Source organism: Streptopelia decaocto (genome assembly GCF_964273445.1).
Source record: "Streptopelia decaocto genome assembly, chromosome: 2".
NCBI lineage: Eukaryota > Metazoa > Chordata > Aves > Columbiformes > Columbidae > Streptopelia > Streptopelia decaocto.
In genome coordinates, this window is record NC_138655.1 from 72080009 (window position 1) to 72096945 (window position 16937).

Below are 16937 nucleotides of genomic sequence, written 5' to 3' on the forward strand. Positions count from 1 at the left end.
TCAAGCAGAACCCCTAGATCTCTCTGCAGAGGTGCTCCCCAGCATCTCATCCTCCAGTCTGTATGTACAGCCAGGGTTGCCATTTCCCAGGTTCAAAATCCGGCACTTGCCCTTGTTAAACTTCATGCGGTTGGTGATTGCCCAGTTCTCCAATTCATCTAGATCCCTCTGCAAGGCCTCTCTGCCCTCCAGATTGTTAATGGCTCTTCCCATTTTTGTGTAATTGGTGAACTCTACTAAGTATTCCACCAAGTCCTGTGACCAAGACTCCTGAAGAATGTAATTCATCATTGGTCTCCACTTGGAGAATGAGCCATTGACTGCAACACTTTGAGTGTGACCATCCAGCCAATTCCTTATCTACAGAGTGGTCCATCCATCAAATCCATGTCTCTTCAATTTAGAGATGAGGATGTTGTGTGGGACAGGGTCAAATACTTTGCATAACACGAAGTAGATGGCATCAGTTGCTTTTCATATATGTATTGTAAACTTGTGCATATTCTATATATGTATGTGTGATAAGTCAGACTTATCATTCGTCATCATAAACTAAATAGCCTGTATGAAATTACAGCTAACCTTGGTGAGACCAAGTTATTTCCAAGAAAGAATGGAAATCTAAAATATCTGGACTTAACCAAATCTATACAAATCCTTATTTACTTCTTGGTTTTCAGAATTTCTAACTGACTATGAAAGATGTACTACAGGTCAAAATAACTCATAAAAAGGGAAGAGACCAAGGGGACTGCATTCCTGGGTTTGGTGGTTATGTGTGAGTTTTTTGTTTGATTGTTTGTTTGTTCCCCACCCCACCTTCCCACCCTGTACTTAGTCACGTTTACTGAACTGGTCAGCCTTGCACTGAGAGCAGAGTACATGGTAGAGTTAACCTTGTGTAGACAAGCTAATACAAAGTCCAGATAGTGCACAAAGAGTTACATTGTTACAGTTTCTTTGGGATAATGACTATCTGTCCTGCATGGTGCCCTATAATTACTATTGACACTTAACTTACTATACATCATTTCCATGCCTGCAGTATTTCCAGATTTGAGATGAAAAGGTGTTTGGAGACAGCTTTGAGAAAATGTTTGGTTTGTTTTCTTTTTTCTTCTTTCTTGTAAATATAATCACATAATATATCTCTTTCTTTTTTTTTTTTTTTTTTTTTTTTTTTTTTTTTTTTTTTTTGTGGAGGAGGTCCATTAAGACCTTTGTTACCAATTTATACTTTATTGTATGTACATTATCTGTGAGGCTCTATCCCCAATACAAATAAGTTTATCAGCACTCTGAGCTAGAATGAGGTAGTGGCTGAAACATAAATTAAGTGTTAGCATGTAATTGACTTTCTTCACTGAATTTTTTGTTAGCCTTTGAAGGATCTGGTCATGTGTTAGGATGCCTAGCCCAGTTTTGTTTAATGTCTTTATCAATGATCTGAATGAGGGGATCAAGTGCACCCTCATTAAGTTTGCAGGTGACACCAAGCTGGGCAGTGATGTTGATCTTCTTCAGGACAGGAAGGCTACACAGAGGGATCTACACCATCTGGATCATTTGGCTGAGGCCAGTTGTATGAGTTTTCCACAAGGCCAATTGTCAAGTTGGGTCACAACAACCCTATGCAACACTACAGGACCTGGTGGTGTTGCTTAACAGCCAGCTGAATTTAAGCCAGCAGTGTGTCTGTGTCCAGGTGAAGACCAACAGCATCCTGGCTTGTATCAGGAATAGTATGGCCAGCAGGACTTGGAAAGGGATGATTCCCTTGTAGTTGGCACTGATGAGGCTGCATCTTGAATCCTGTGTTCAGTTTTGAGCCCCTTGCTACAAGAAAGACATTGAGGTACTGGAGTGAATTCAGAGGAAGGCGAGAAAGGTGGTGAGGGGTCTAGAGAGCAAGTCTTATGATGATTGGCCGAGGGAACTGGTGCTGTTTATCCTGGAGAAAAGTAGGCTGAAGGGAGACCTTATTGCTGCCTACAACTACCTGAAAGGAGCATGTCAGTCTCTTCTCTCAAGTAGCAAGTGACAGGACAAGAGAAAATGGCCTTTCTTCATGGAAGGGGTTGTAAAGCACTAGAGCAGGCTGCTCAGGGAAGTAGTTGAGTCACCATCCCTGGAGGTGTTTAAAAGATTTATAGATGTGGTGCTTAGGGGCATGGTTTAGTGCTGTACTTGGCAGTGCTCAGTTATGGTTGGACTTCATGATCCTAAATGTCTTTTCCAATGTAAACAATTCTATGATTCTATGATTCTAAGATGCAAAAAAACAACATTCACAAAACTCTTAAAGACCCTTGTGTTGTAGGAGTAATGTGTCATGTATTATTGAATCTATTGGAATTGAATTTATTGAAATTTTCTCTCTTTTCTACATAAATTACAATCTTGAAATTCAGTGGTAGTATGTGAAGAGCAAAAGACCACTGATGGAAATAAAGATACAGAGACAGCAAAGATAAACACTTACAATAAATTTCTTGTAGAAGTGAACTCTGTAAATGTCCTGCTAAACCAACCTTTTGCCACCTTCCTGGTGGCAGCTGTTTTCTCAAGTTAAGACTACATTATTTCTTTGTCAAAATTGATAATCATCAGTTCAACTCCAAAATAGTTCCAGTATCATGAAAAGCCTGAAGTTAGGGAACAGTTTTCCTGCATCTGTTAATGTTGAAATTAAGGATGACTCTTGTTTTTACATTTAAAGAAGCTCTGCACAAATCCTCACTTGCATGTTTGCTTGATGGTAGTATTTACTTATGAGTAAACTAGACTTTTTGTGTCATATTGGTGATGTTCAGTTTCTTTAGAATTTCCTATTAATACACTCATTTTTAATAGAGGAAGGAAGGAAGGAAGGAAGGAAGGAAGGAAGGAAGGAAGGAAGGAAGGAAGGAAGGAAGGAAGGAAGGAAGGAAGGAAGGAAGGAAGGAAGGAAGGAAGGAAGGAAGGAAGGAAGGAAGGAAGGAAGGAAGGAAGGAAGGAAGGAAGGAAGGAAGGAAGGAAGGAAGGAAGGAAGAGAAAGATTCTGGAATAACATCTCTAGATAGTCACACAATTAAATTGGTAGATCTGATATTAACTATTCTGTGTGGCAGTTGTTAAAAATCCTAGTGGTGAGTCAGTCAATATTCTTCTGTTCAACACAAACTATCTTGAGCATGAATGTAAAATAATTTTTCAAAAGTACTGTTAAGTGGCTGATTTTTAGGAAAGATAATTTTGAATTCTGTAAATGTCATGCTAAACCAGCCTTTTGCAACCTTCCTGGTGGCAGCTGTTTTTTCAAATTAAGACTCAAGACAACTAGAGGGAAAAGAGCAGTCCTAGTTGAATGGATGAGCCCACCAAGACCACAAAAGACAGCACAGTTCAGCCTGATCTGAACTTTGTGATGGAGCAAGAGCAAGACTGAAATAAGGCTCTTTTGAAAAGAAATGGGAAATAACAGCCTATTTGTTCAATTAATGCAGCCTTGTTTTGTTATCATTAGTATTTTTGGTATTGTATCATGTTCAGTTCAGCTGCTCACCTGGAAACCAAAGGAAAGCATAGCTGATATGTATTTCTTTTTTGAAAATTTAACTATGACCATTATGGCTTTACACAGTTACATGGCAGTTTTCCTTGTCCAGAAAAAGGACAGCATGTTTATACAGTTGTACCTAAGTATAAACCCAGTTCTCTGTCACTTTGGTTTTTACTTTCACTTTAGAAACATGTAAGGAAATTAGATTCTCATTCCCTCTGTATTTCGCTTGCATCCTATTCTGTCAGCTATTTCACATTTCAAAATTAACCCAAATGAATTTGGTACAATAATTCTCAAGAAAAATGCATGGAAGCTCATGACAGTTGTCTGAGTGAGGAAAAGTATTATTGTCTGTATTTTATGTTTTCTAAGTGAAGTACAGAGAGATGAAACTATCTGGCAGTAGTTCTGAATAGCAGTAGTACTCTGAACTCAAATCTGATTTGCAGTATAAAGACTGTTTTTAACAGAAGATACTTTTGAAGAAACACCTACATAAAATATTTTTACGGCTTGAAGATTAGATGATGCTTTTGGAGTAGAGTCAAAGATGGAAAGTTAAGTGGTCTGTGTCAAAGAGAAAACAAGCAGCTGGTAAATTAAAATGATGACACTATATTTTAGCAGTCCATTGTAATTCTGATTTTAGTTCTGAGTTTGAGACTAGACATGAGTGCAGTTTTCACACAAATGTTGGAACATGAATATGTTATGGAAATCACTGTGAGGTTTTCCTCTGCCTATTTACTGTTACACTGCAAAGACAAGCATTTCAGATAAAGAAAAAAATCAGGGAGAACAGGAAGAAGGAAAATGTAGTTCCTTTGAATTTATGTGTATATCACAGACTTTCTTCGACTTAGTAAACATAAATATACTCAGTCCACTGAGAAAGTGAAAGGCCAAGAGTAAGTTGCTTGCTTGTGGAAGGATTAGGTGAGTTAAATCTGGTTTGACACTGTTTGATTTCATTTTGCTTTCCTGGGCATGAAAACAAAGATTTGTTTGTTTTTCAGCAATACACACATTGGGTGTTTCACATTATTAAAACATTTCCAATCTACTTATGTTAGACCAACAAAAAATGACAGGGATGTAATATGACAAGGCAAACTACAAAAAACACTATTCTTCTGTTTTGGCAGGTTTTCAATTATCATTTATGTTTCAAAAAATCCAGTCATTCTGTGAGCACATTATAAATGTACTCTTTGATCATAATTTGACTATATGAATTGTGAATTCATTTTTAAAATAAACGCCCTGAATTTTCATGTTCTGCTTGAAATCTCATGATCATATCTAAATCTAATATTTTAAAGATACTTTAAACTTGGCATGATTAATACACGTTGGTTTTTTTACCATATATTGAGTACATTGCTCAAAATGAGTTAGGAGTACTATCCCTGACTTGGAAAACTTACAATTTAGTTTTAGATAAAACCTCACAAGGAGAAAGAGATAAAATTTCCTTCAGCTACACAGCTGAGAGCATTGCATAGTTTATGACTTAGAATCACTCTGTCAAAGTGGTTAGCCTGCAATTGCAGGAGCCGAAACTTGCTAAGTAGGATGTCCATTTCAGTCCTTTTTTCTTTCTGGTGTACTTCACCCTATGGCACCAAATAAATTTTGTTCTTCACATTGGGCAAAAAACTCCTTCAGATCTTTGCCAAGTAAGAAGCAGTCAGAAAGAAAGAAGAGTAAAGCATCAGCCATAATGCAATGAAATAGGTAAACTTTCTGTTGCTGCATACCTCATTGTTGACTTTTGAATGTAGTATTCTGAAAGGTGAATCTAACAATTATGTGTCAGGGGGCAACTTAAAATATTACATGGATGGTTTTCCATAGAAGTAGTAAGTATAAGGAGGAATAGAAATGTTCTAAATGAACTTGCTTTATTTGGAGAAAAAAGAAACAAAATTTCTATATCCTTCTACAAAGCTATTTAAAGATTATCATGAAATATTTTTCTTCAGTAGATGATTTTTAAAACAAATCAGTTTCTGATTTTCAGTCTTCACAACTAAAAGACTTGAGGAAATTGACTAGATTTTGAAACAAAACAATGGAATTGTTTTCTTCTTGAAAAGTATACTGCAGAATAGGAAAACATGGAAAAAAAAATACAATAAAATATTAACTCATTTTCCCAGAACTTTTCACAATAATTTGACCATGCATCTAATTGTTTCAAAAAGAAAAAAAAAAATACTTAATTTATGAGAATAAATAGGAGATGTCATTATAATTAAAGTCAAGAGAATGGACAAATTTCGACTTTGTTGAAATACAAAGTACATAAAACAATATCAAAAGATAGATAAACCAACATATTTGACTTACATGGAGGGATGCACGTTTTCATTACTATTCTGTCTTAGTGAATGACAATCTCCTTTAGTCCTCGAATATATTAATAGTATTACAATTTCCATGGCTTCAGACCTAGAAGACACCATTTCTGTTCCTAGCATAAAATCCCACCTGCATAGAAGTCTTCAAGAAAATTGTCATGCCCTTAAAGTGTTTTAATATGTATGCACTACAGAATGAAGGAAATGTAGTCTGGAAATCACCATGAGGATCTCAGGATTTTTTTTTTCCTAATGGTATTGGACAATTGAGTGAAGTGGTAGTGGTGGATCTTTTTGTTTATTTCTTTATTTGTATACAATTATGCCTGAAGAAAAATTTTTATATGTTTAGAATTCATTTCAATGAGCGGCTTATCTGTCAGACTCATCCATCAAAAAATGCTCAAACAAACAATAAGTATGCAGACTTCAGTTACAGAGACTGTGCTTCTATATAAATGTAGGAGTGGTATAAATAACATGTACTATTTAAACAGTTGTGGAAATGTGTGGTTGTATGTTTGAAACTTTAGAGGTAAATGCTCTGTTTGCCTGTTTACCTTTTCCTTAAGATGAGAGTGTGTATGTATCTAATGAATATTTTCAGGTGAATAGAAAATTATTTTGACATTTCCTGCTTAGGTGTGATTTCTCATTTTACTAGTGTAGATGAATACGATACACTGTAAATAGTGTAAAATACTACAATGTTGTTTTTTTCCTCTCAAATTCCTTTGGACTTGTAACAAATTAAAAAGAAAAAAAAAAAGAGCATTCATTGTTTACATGATCATATGCTTTTTTGTTTTTTAAATCAGCTGAAATTGTATTCAACTACACAGAAACTTGAATTTCAACACTGATGAAACTGATTAAAACTTATTCGGTGAGACTGGAATGTGATCAAATTTGGTCTGAAAGGTCAGACTAAGATAACTTCCTATTTCTCCATCTGATGTATATAATCTTTTACATCAAAACCATCTCTGAGATATTTTGTTTAGAGAGAATGACATGCATATGTAATGAAGAGAGTGGTAGATTTCTTATGAGGAAAGGCAAAGAAAAGACTTTGAAGCAGAAGAAAAAACTTTGGAGTATGATGGTCTTTTTCAAGATAAGCAGAGCAAAAACACAAGAGAAAAATAGCCATGATACTGGGGTAGGGGAAAGAAAGGAAAATAAATTAAAAAAAAAAAAAAATAGGGCTAGAAATGACAGAATTAAAGACAGCTGGTCAGACCAGCTAGTTGCAATGTGCCAGAATTTTAATTTGGTGTTTTGTTCCTTTCCTTTTTCTCCAAAATAATAAGTTTTACTTTATAGCTGTCTTCATAAATATTCTACCACTTCTCCCTCTGTCTTTCTTCTGTTTCTGCATATTTTATGCCTCTAAGTCTAAATTTTTATCATTTTGAGAGGAAAGACAATTGAGCCGTGTGTCATATTTTTCCTGCTTAAATGAGAAACTCCTAGAAATTTAAGTTCTTGAGGGATTTTTCTGATCACTAATATTGGAAACATATTTTGATTTATTAATAAGTATTAGCCTAGCAGCTGACCCATTAAGGATAGCAAGGATAGCAGTTTACCCATTAAGGACAGGAAATGCCTATTTTTTTTTTAATTTATTTTTTTGTAAGCTTTAGTATTTTTCCATGGTTTTATCTGCATTTGTCAGTTATTTATGTAATGGTTCATTGCTATACTTAAACCAATCATTACCTTTCACTAGAGGAGAAAGAAACATTGACACAGATTACACCGCTAATTTTTAAATAATAGATATTTGCTACATCATCATAACTGTTGTTGTTCACACTAAAATTTTTAACTCTATCCACCATTACCATGCATTCTCTAGTCTATGTTGTTCAGAAACTACAGACAGTGTGATGGTGAGGTGTTTCAGTGTTTGTGTTTGTGATTAAACATTTGCAAATTCATATTGAATACTTCTAGAATTAAGATGAGGACTGCTCTCCATAAGCTGTATGGCCTCAACCCCCACCTTGGAGGGACTGTTAAATATCAAAGAAGTCTATTAGCAACAGTGGAGTAGATCCCCAAGTCTCCTCTGCTTTGCCAGTAGCTTAATCCCCTGTGCAAAGTCTTTATCTGGATTTGTGTGGGAGACCAGTATTTAGCATTCAGAAAGCAGGCAAGGCTGTTCTCCTACAGTGATGACCTCCCTGGCCTACTAGAGCATACCAAAAATTACACTGATCCATTAGAAAGATTAAGATAAAGACAATAATAGTTCCTGTGATTTATCTTTCTGTTTTTATGAAAAGTTCACAAGTTTGCCAAAAATGACAGACAGAAATAGATAATCTCTGCTTTTTATCACTCAGATCAGACAGACTTAATGTTACCAATGAAAAGACAAATACTATGCTTCTATTTGTGGAGGCCAAAAAAGAATAGAGGGGTTTTTTATGTTTTTTTTTTTTCTCATAGTAGACATCAAGTTAAAATTTTTTACTTTGAGGACCAGAGTGGTAATTCAAGTGACATTAGGCAAGGTGAAATGAGTAGACAATTATCATTACTAATGTACACTTGTTTCAATATTTGACACAAACAAGGTCAGAGAGGATTGACCATTTCGTCTACAAAACTATTCTGCAGTCACTCAGAGTATGTGGCATCCAGTGAAATCTCTAGTGACACAAGGGATTTTGTAGGTGATGCTAACAACAGATGCAGATGAAGCTTTATTTTTTTTTGTGCTGGGAATTTATTCATCTTCTTCTTCTGCCAAATCAATGGAGTCTGATTATAGAATTAACTGCTGCAATCATCACATATTTTGGGAAGGTCATGGTTGGATAATTAAAAATAGCAAAGCTGTGCAAATAATTTATCAATAAAGGTGAAATGGCAAAGTTGTGCTTTATCTCGTTAGCAAAGAGGTTAAAAAAAAAGAAAAAAGAAAAAAAGGGGTTTGGTTATTTTTTGTTCTTTTTTTATTCTTATTAGGTTTTTGTTGTTGTTGTTTTTGTTATTGGTGTTTTTTGTTTGTTTTTTTTTTTCCATTTGCTGCAGAGCTATGAATTTGCAAGCAGTCAAAGCTCATTGGGGCATACCACACTGCATGATAAAAGGACAGAGGAAGAAAAAGTTAATATTTACCTTGCAGTTTCACATAGTCTCAATCTCAGTCTTTTCAGGAATACATGGGAACAAGGAAATATTTTTTTGTGGTAATTTTCTGATTATTAGATAGAAATAATCTTCCAGGTTCTGTCCAAGAACAGCATATGAATCTATTGCTGTTTCTTTCAAAGGTACTAAATAATTTTAGTATATTTCTATTATTATTATTGTTATTATTGTTGTTATTGTTATTATTGTAGTACTTTAAAACAGGAAAGAGGAAGTAGGAGAGTAATGGACTTGATACCAGACCCCTTTGTCATAAATCAGAGGAGTTGCATGTAAATCAAAAAACTGCAGGTAAATCAAAAAATCATGAGATGCATGTTGTTTAGGCCTTTTCTTGAGCTTTTGGTCTTGGAGAAAAAGTAATAAGTCTGTATTTGTCTGGCCTGTTTTTCACAATACAGAAAACAAAAGAGCTAAACCATCTCTCACAAGACACATTTAATCAGTCTGAGACATACATAGTAGGTGACCTCAGTCTGTATACAACAAGGAAAAAGCTATATTTACTGCCTCTCTGTTCTCATGAACTCAGTTTTTGATCACTCAGTTCACACTAGGAATGTTTGTGTCTTAATACAGAATTTGTACCCTAAACCAGGATTTTTGTATCCTAATAATAATTCTGCAGAATCTCATAAGGCTAACTTTCATTTTCACAAGCTCATTCAATCAGAAAGGCTTCTTCCCACCCTATTACTGAATGTGTTCTTGATCAAAAATAAACAATAGTGAAAGCATCATATAAAACCTTTTCAGGGTGGGTGTACTTCAACTTGGCCAATGGACCATACTGGAGTACCACTTTTATAACTTGAAACCTTTATGACTGCTGCTACAGAAATCAGATCTTCAAGGCATCATTAAGTTAAGCTAAAACATCCATTCCTACTAAAGGAAAAGGATGGGCAAAACAAGCCCTAGCTAGGTCCTACTACAGAAACAGTTTTGCATCCTTTGTAATTGGAACATCTGTGACACCTACTAGCCTTTTCTTCACTCTGGTTCTCAGTGTTACCATGAGTACCAGAAACATGCCAAGGTTCAGGGAACAGGGAAAACGGAATATTATTCTGTTACAACACTATGGTCCTGTGCTGGACCATACTTATTTTTTGTCGCTAGCATGGTCACTGTTTGGACTTAGTTTGAGAACAAGAAGGTAACACCCCAGGACAGAGTTAATTAGTTTTTAATTGTTGTTGCCTGAGAGCCAGGGATAGTTCTGAGTCCTCTGCTCACAGGTGTGAGGCAGCTGGGAAGAGGGCCATAGATGGGGCAGAGCTTGACTGACATCCAGACTGATCAATAAGAATATTCCATGCCATTAGCATCATGCTTCATATTTAAGAAGAGTTGGGATGTTCCAGTTAAGTACTTTCCTAGTTCAGTCGGAGCTGACACAGAGACCTGTCAGGAGGTGTTCTGTTTGGGACTTTCTTTGGTTCAGCCTTTTGCTATCCTGCCATTTTGCAGAGGCCTCTGGCTCTTTCTGCCTTTTCCTCTCTTCTCTCTTCGGGATTGGCTGTTCAGGACCAGGTGCTGCTTCCTGGGACTGGCTGATCAGTGCAGACAGAGTTTGTAAAAAATTTCATTGAGAATCTTTGATATTCTATTTCTATTTTTTATATATATTTACTAGTAATGTAGTAGTATTTTGTTATTTTATTAAACTGTGTTTATCTCAATCCAAGTTGCTCCCTTCCCTTTTGATTCTCTCCCCTATTCAGGGATTGGGAGGGGAGTGAGTGAGCAGCTATTGTGGTTATATTGCTAGCTCAGGTTAAACCACGACAGGTCCTTGTTTTTCTGTATGTGAGATGGATTTGGTCTTTTTCTGCCTTTTAGCATAAACACACATCATTCTGCAGTGCCCTGGGGCACTGCACTGTTGGTGTAACACAGCCAGCCGTACATGCCGTCCCCTCCCTTAGTGGTATTAGCGGTCAACCCTGGACAACTTGGAGTTTGTAGGCAGCCTGGCTGCAAATTGAAGACCTTTGTAAACAGTGTGGACACATGATATAAACTGCAGGATTCTCAAATTCATGCTGAGAAACTGTTTCAAGAAACTCACCTGTTAATAGTAGAACTTCAGTATAGGAAAAAAAAATAGTCAACAACTCACATTTCCAAAATAGGCACCAGAATATCAGGCACTAGACATTTAGTTTAAAAGAGTATTCCTTAAAGTATTTAACAGGATCACAACAGAAAAATGAGCATCAATTTATGCTGAAATTAGAGTTTAAAACATTAATAATTTAAAAAATATTACCTTTTTATTATGTTGAAAGAAAATTTCAGATACATCTAGGCCACTAGGAAAGCACTAGTTCTAAGGAAGTATTAATCTCTGATTTAAACTGGGCCACAGTAAGTGTGGGCAATTTATATGTTGAGAAAAGTAAATATGTTAGATATCTCTTTTAAAACTTTACTTGAGAACATACTATCTAGGGAAAAATGTGATACACTTTCGGTAGCAATTAGAAGCATGAAATAACACATAGCTACTGTATCATAATTTTTATATTAGGAATATCATCTTGCTTATTTTCAGAATTGATACAGTTCAATATTGGTTTCTGTCATACAACATAATCCTGTCTGAATAATTTGAATATGGCAATTTAAGGTAGACAGCCTTTTTCAGTGGTAAACACCATGTTCATTTTCTGTTCTTCAATGAGTAGTTTCAGAATCATCACGTTATTCAATTCCCAAATGTAAAAAATATATGGAATATTACAGCATCACCAATGCCTGATGTAACTGAGTACATTCACACAGCATTTACACAATAAAACATGTGACTTTTGCTGATGCTAGTGGAAAAATCAATGGATGATTATTATTAAAGAAATACCAACAACAGTCCTAGGACTGGATTGAGAGGACTGAAAATGAATTGATGGCAGCAGGGAATATTCCAGAAAGATATAATAGTGAAAAATGGGCAAAAATAGCAGTTATTCTTGTTGAACTTTATTGAATATCAGAAAGGAAGTTTTACACACTCAGTGAGGAAAAAGACAGAATGTGTCATAGAAAAAAATAACAGCTGTAAGAAAAAAGCTTTTAAAAAGACAGGAAATAAACTTACTTATATAGTATTCATCTGGAGTAAGTGCAACTATAGCTCAGAAGAGAAAGTATGATTTTTAGGTAAAAAAAAACATTTAAAATGTGTCATAAAATATAGAAAAGTTACAACTTTCATATATTTTTATACAAATGCCCACTTGTAAGATGTATGTATTTTTAATATGTTCACATATTAATAAAAGGATTTGCCTCTTATTTTTCTGTCCACAATGCATCTATAAATGGATTCTGGAAAACAATTTAGGTCTTTATTTTCACTTGTACTTGAACTTCTATAGGTTTACACATTCTTCTCAAAACCACTTTGAGATAATGAAAATTAAATATAAAAATCATGTGGAGATACAAAAATTAAGTCTGTGTTTTGCATTCTTATTCATATATGAGTAAAGCATCTCTTAAAATTTCAAATAATCAGACACCAGCTATCTAGGGTCACCTCAGAAAACATCTTCAGGCATTAGAAATTCTCATAGCCTGGCTCAAGCAAACTTGCAGAGCTGAATATTGTGCTAAAGTGTAAAAGATAATGAAAATATAACAATATCAACCACATTGGCCCATTGTGCATAGCAAATCTGATGAAATAGAAAACATTTTGTACAGAATTTTTTTTATATTAATCCACAAGTAATTACAGATACCTTTCTATGAAAGACCCAAAATGTTTTACAGTAACCTATGTCTATTGCTGGTAGAAGGAATAAAAAGACATTCCAGAGGGAAACCCAAAATCCCTGAGTTGGATCTTTATGCTTCTTTACAGCTTTCTTCCTAATTATTTGGAGAACTTTTAGGGTTTCTTTTGCAATCATCATGGCTTGCCAGCTTCTTCAGAGGGAAATTTACTGTGCAGACTTGGCTTTCTCCTAAATACAATTAGGAGTGAAGTGAAATCTGGCTGAAAATTGTGAGAAAACCTTGGGCAAAACCAAACCCTGTAGAAGACAGGACTAGAAGTGTGAGGTCTGTATTCATTCTGCAGGACTTTTTTTTAGAGGACAGATACAAAGGGTTTGGTAGCCTCCAAGGCAGTTTCACACACCAAAGAGAACAGACCCAAATATGAATGTCTTATTTCTATTTTTGGATATTTGTTTAGTTGACTATATATCTGACAAAGTTTATCTTCTTCATGTTGCAGTACAGGCATTGTCATTTCATGAATGTGTATGTAGACAACTCATTAGTTGATGTAAGTGAATCAAGTGTAAATTTGAACAAAAAATATGAAAGATAACATTAATCCAAGAAGAGAACATAGTATTTAATTCCATTTTCTCTTACGGTACCTGAACTGCAGTTGCAGTGCACTGGATTTTTCCTCATTTCCTTACACATATGTCAGTTTACTCTATAACAATCAAAAGTTCTGTTAGGACAAGTAAAGCTAAGTAGCCACACTAGTCTTCAAAACCATGGTTTAAACTAAAACCAAAACAAACTCACCGAATGAAAAAACACTTCTTCTATTGTACTGCTCTTTTCTTGCATTATTCTGAAATCACCATATAGAAGTGTTCAATATAATTTTCTGTTCTGTCTTTAAAAAGGACACTGTGGCAAGTTCAGATGCCACAGCCTTTCTTGTTGAAGTTTTTGACTGTTTAAGCCAGTTACTCAATGATCCTCATTCTGAGACATGCTCCCTAAAATTATCTCTTGCTGACAACTCTGCTAATTTCTCCAAACCCTGTTAGTATTGTGCTTCCAAAAAGCAAACTTCTAGAATTATTCTCTTCCCCATACATGTTCTCCAGGCTTCCATTTGTTTTTCTTCTCTTTTCACAACCTCTGCCTCTAATATTCCTCATACCAGCAGTAAAGAGTAAAGTATGATGTCTGAATGAATGGCACTGTTGAAGACTATTTCTTAAGAATACTGTGAAAGAGACATGTTCACAGGGTGAAACACAGAACCTAGAAGATGGATTTAAGTGTCAGGCTCCAGTTTCTATGGAGACTGTTGGTCCCCTAGCCTATCATATCAAGAGACCTTATTTATGCTTATAAATATCTCAAGGATGCATGTCAAGAGGATGGGACCAAAATCTTTTAAGTGGTGCCAAAGGACAGGATGAGGGGCAACAGGCATAGACTAAAACATAGGAGGTTCCATCTGAATATGAGGAGAAATTTCTTTACTTTGAGGGTGACAGAGCACTGGAACAGGTTGCCCAGAGAGGTTGTGGAGTCGTCTTCTCTGGAAACATTCAAAACCCTCCTAGACACATTCCTGTGCAATCTGCTCTGGGTAAACCTGCTTTAGCAGGTGGGTTGGACTAGATAATCTCCAGAGGTCCCTTCCAACGACAATCATTCTGGGATTCTGTTATCAGGAAATGGTCTTTTGTGCAAAAACTGTTCAAAACAAAATACATGTAACCTTCAGATTTTTCCCAATTGAGCCATGCAGTCCAAACAGATGCTGTGATTTCCTTCTTTGAATGAAGGGAATAAGTTGAAAGAGGTGTCAGATTGTTATAGGTCAATGACATGCTATGACCCCATTTTACACAAGTTCTGTTTACACTCTTTTTTTTTTTTTCTAAAAATTCAAATTTTTCTCCAGAATTTTAAAACATTCATACAGGAACCAGTACTGTTTTGTATCCTCATCAATGACAGACAATGGAATCAAGTGCACCCTCAGTAAGTTTGCAGATTACACCAAGTTGAGTGGTGCACTGATATGCCTGAGGGATGGGATTCCATCCAGAGGGACTTGGACAAGCTCATGAACTGGGCCCATACAAACCTCATGAGGTTCAACAAGGCCAAGTGCAAGATCTTATGTCTGGGTCAGGGCAAACCCCAGTATCAATACAGGCTGGGGGATGAAGGGATGGAGGGCAGCCCTGCAGAGAAGGATGGGAGGTACTGGTGGCTGAAAGACTGAACATGAGCCAGCAATGTGCGCTTGCAGCCCAGAAGATCAATTGTATCTTGGGCTGCATTAAAAGGAGCGTGGCCAGCAGGTAGAGTGAGGTGACTCTGCCCCTCCACTCCACTCTGGCGAGACCCCACCTGGAGTACTGCATTCCTGATGCTAAAGGTGGTAAACTTTATATAGTATAGATTATACTTACAGAGTTACAGTAGCAACAAAATAGCAGTAACTTGACATTGTGTCTTATCAGCATCAAGCTTGATGTTAAATGCTGGAATAGGAATTACTTTTCTCAAGACTGTCTTGAAAGGGAGCCTCAGAAAGACGGAAGTACCGTCTCTTAAAAAAGATCTACAATATAACCGTAGTAATTATCACTTAAAAATCTAGATATACAGCAAGCTTGCCTGTATGTTTTCTTTCATTTAAGAAACAAATGCCAAACCTTATTGAACAATCTTGCACTGTGATTTCATTTTGACAGGTCTATAATCTAGTTTATATAGTTATTGAATATATTAATGTAAATTACAAAAATTTGATGTCTCATTGATATTTCATCTATATGAAGTGATTTTCTGTACCTTTGAAATACTAGTGAGATAAAACAATGCATTTAAAAAAAAAAAAAAAAAAAAAAGTCCAAAGTCCAGATCTTCTGATAGGCTGCAAGGCAGCCAAGGAAAGCAGAAAAATCTGCCTCTGTAAGTTGCTCTGAGAGTGACAAAATCTTGTCATCTCTTCTTTGCATTTGTTTCCCTACATCTTCATTCCAAGTCAGTGTGAACTTATGTGTTTCAAGTTGTTGATATAAAACCATTGGTAATGGCCAGCAGAAACAATTATGGCTAAAGAAACACGATTACTGGTAGTTGCAATGTTATTTACAGTACATTACAATTTAATTAAACATCTGCTTGCATTTATTCCTAAGTGAAAGGACTTTTAATGTTGTGTCCTGAGAAAATTAAACAGGGATACAGGGATAAAAAGAGATTCCACACCATCCTCACAGAACAAATATGTGCAAATGGATACTGTTTAAATCAACTCTTTACTACCCAAAAACAATACGCCAATTTCTATCAATGGTTTATCTCACACCTTGAGTCTCTTATAGAAAATAAAAGAATAGCAAGAGATCATAAGAGCTGACGCTTGGAGAAGATTAACAGGGAAGACAATTTAGTATTTAAATCTTTAAAACTCCAGAAATTCTTTCATATTTTTATGAAGGAATTTTATAGTATATTAAATTGTCAAAAGGCATTCTTGTTTTGGCGGTGCAATAGCTCTGACCAGTATACTAAGCTTTCTAAAACACACCTACCCTTATACAAAGTACTGAGAGCAAAGACATTATGTTTTCTTTGATTACTATTGGATTTTGTGAAAGCATAATATGGCACAGGATAGATTATTTTTATATCCCAGGCCTTTACTGGCAGTCTCAAGAGACCGTTGTGTTGAGAAGTAAGTTTTGGTTAGTGAAGTTTACAATTTGTTTAAAGAAATTATGTGCTAAAATCAGACATGATTGTTATATATATATATTTTTTTTTTGGTTCTCAAATACTAGATATCAAGTGGATAATACTATATGGATAATACTATTTGTCTTCTTAACAGTATTATGTTCCCTGTATAGAGATCTATGTAAATAAATGTATATGTGTGTGCACGTGTCTGTGTGTTTGCTACATATAAAACTTTCCAGCTAGTCATTTAAATTAACTAAGAATTTTCTCGCTTGGCAATATTTTTTTCAGAAGAAAACAATCCTTTCATAGATTTGAGGTACATACTTGTCTTGTTGGTCAGTCAAGAAGGCAGTGGAAAGGAAATCACTTGAGCATGGAGGCATACT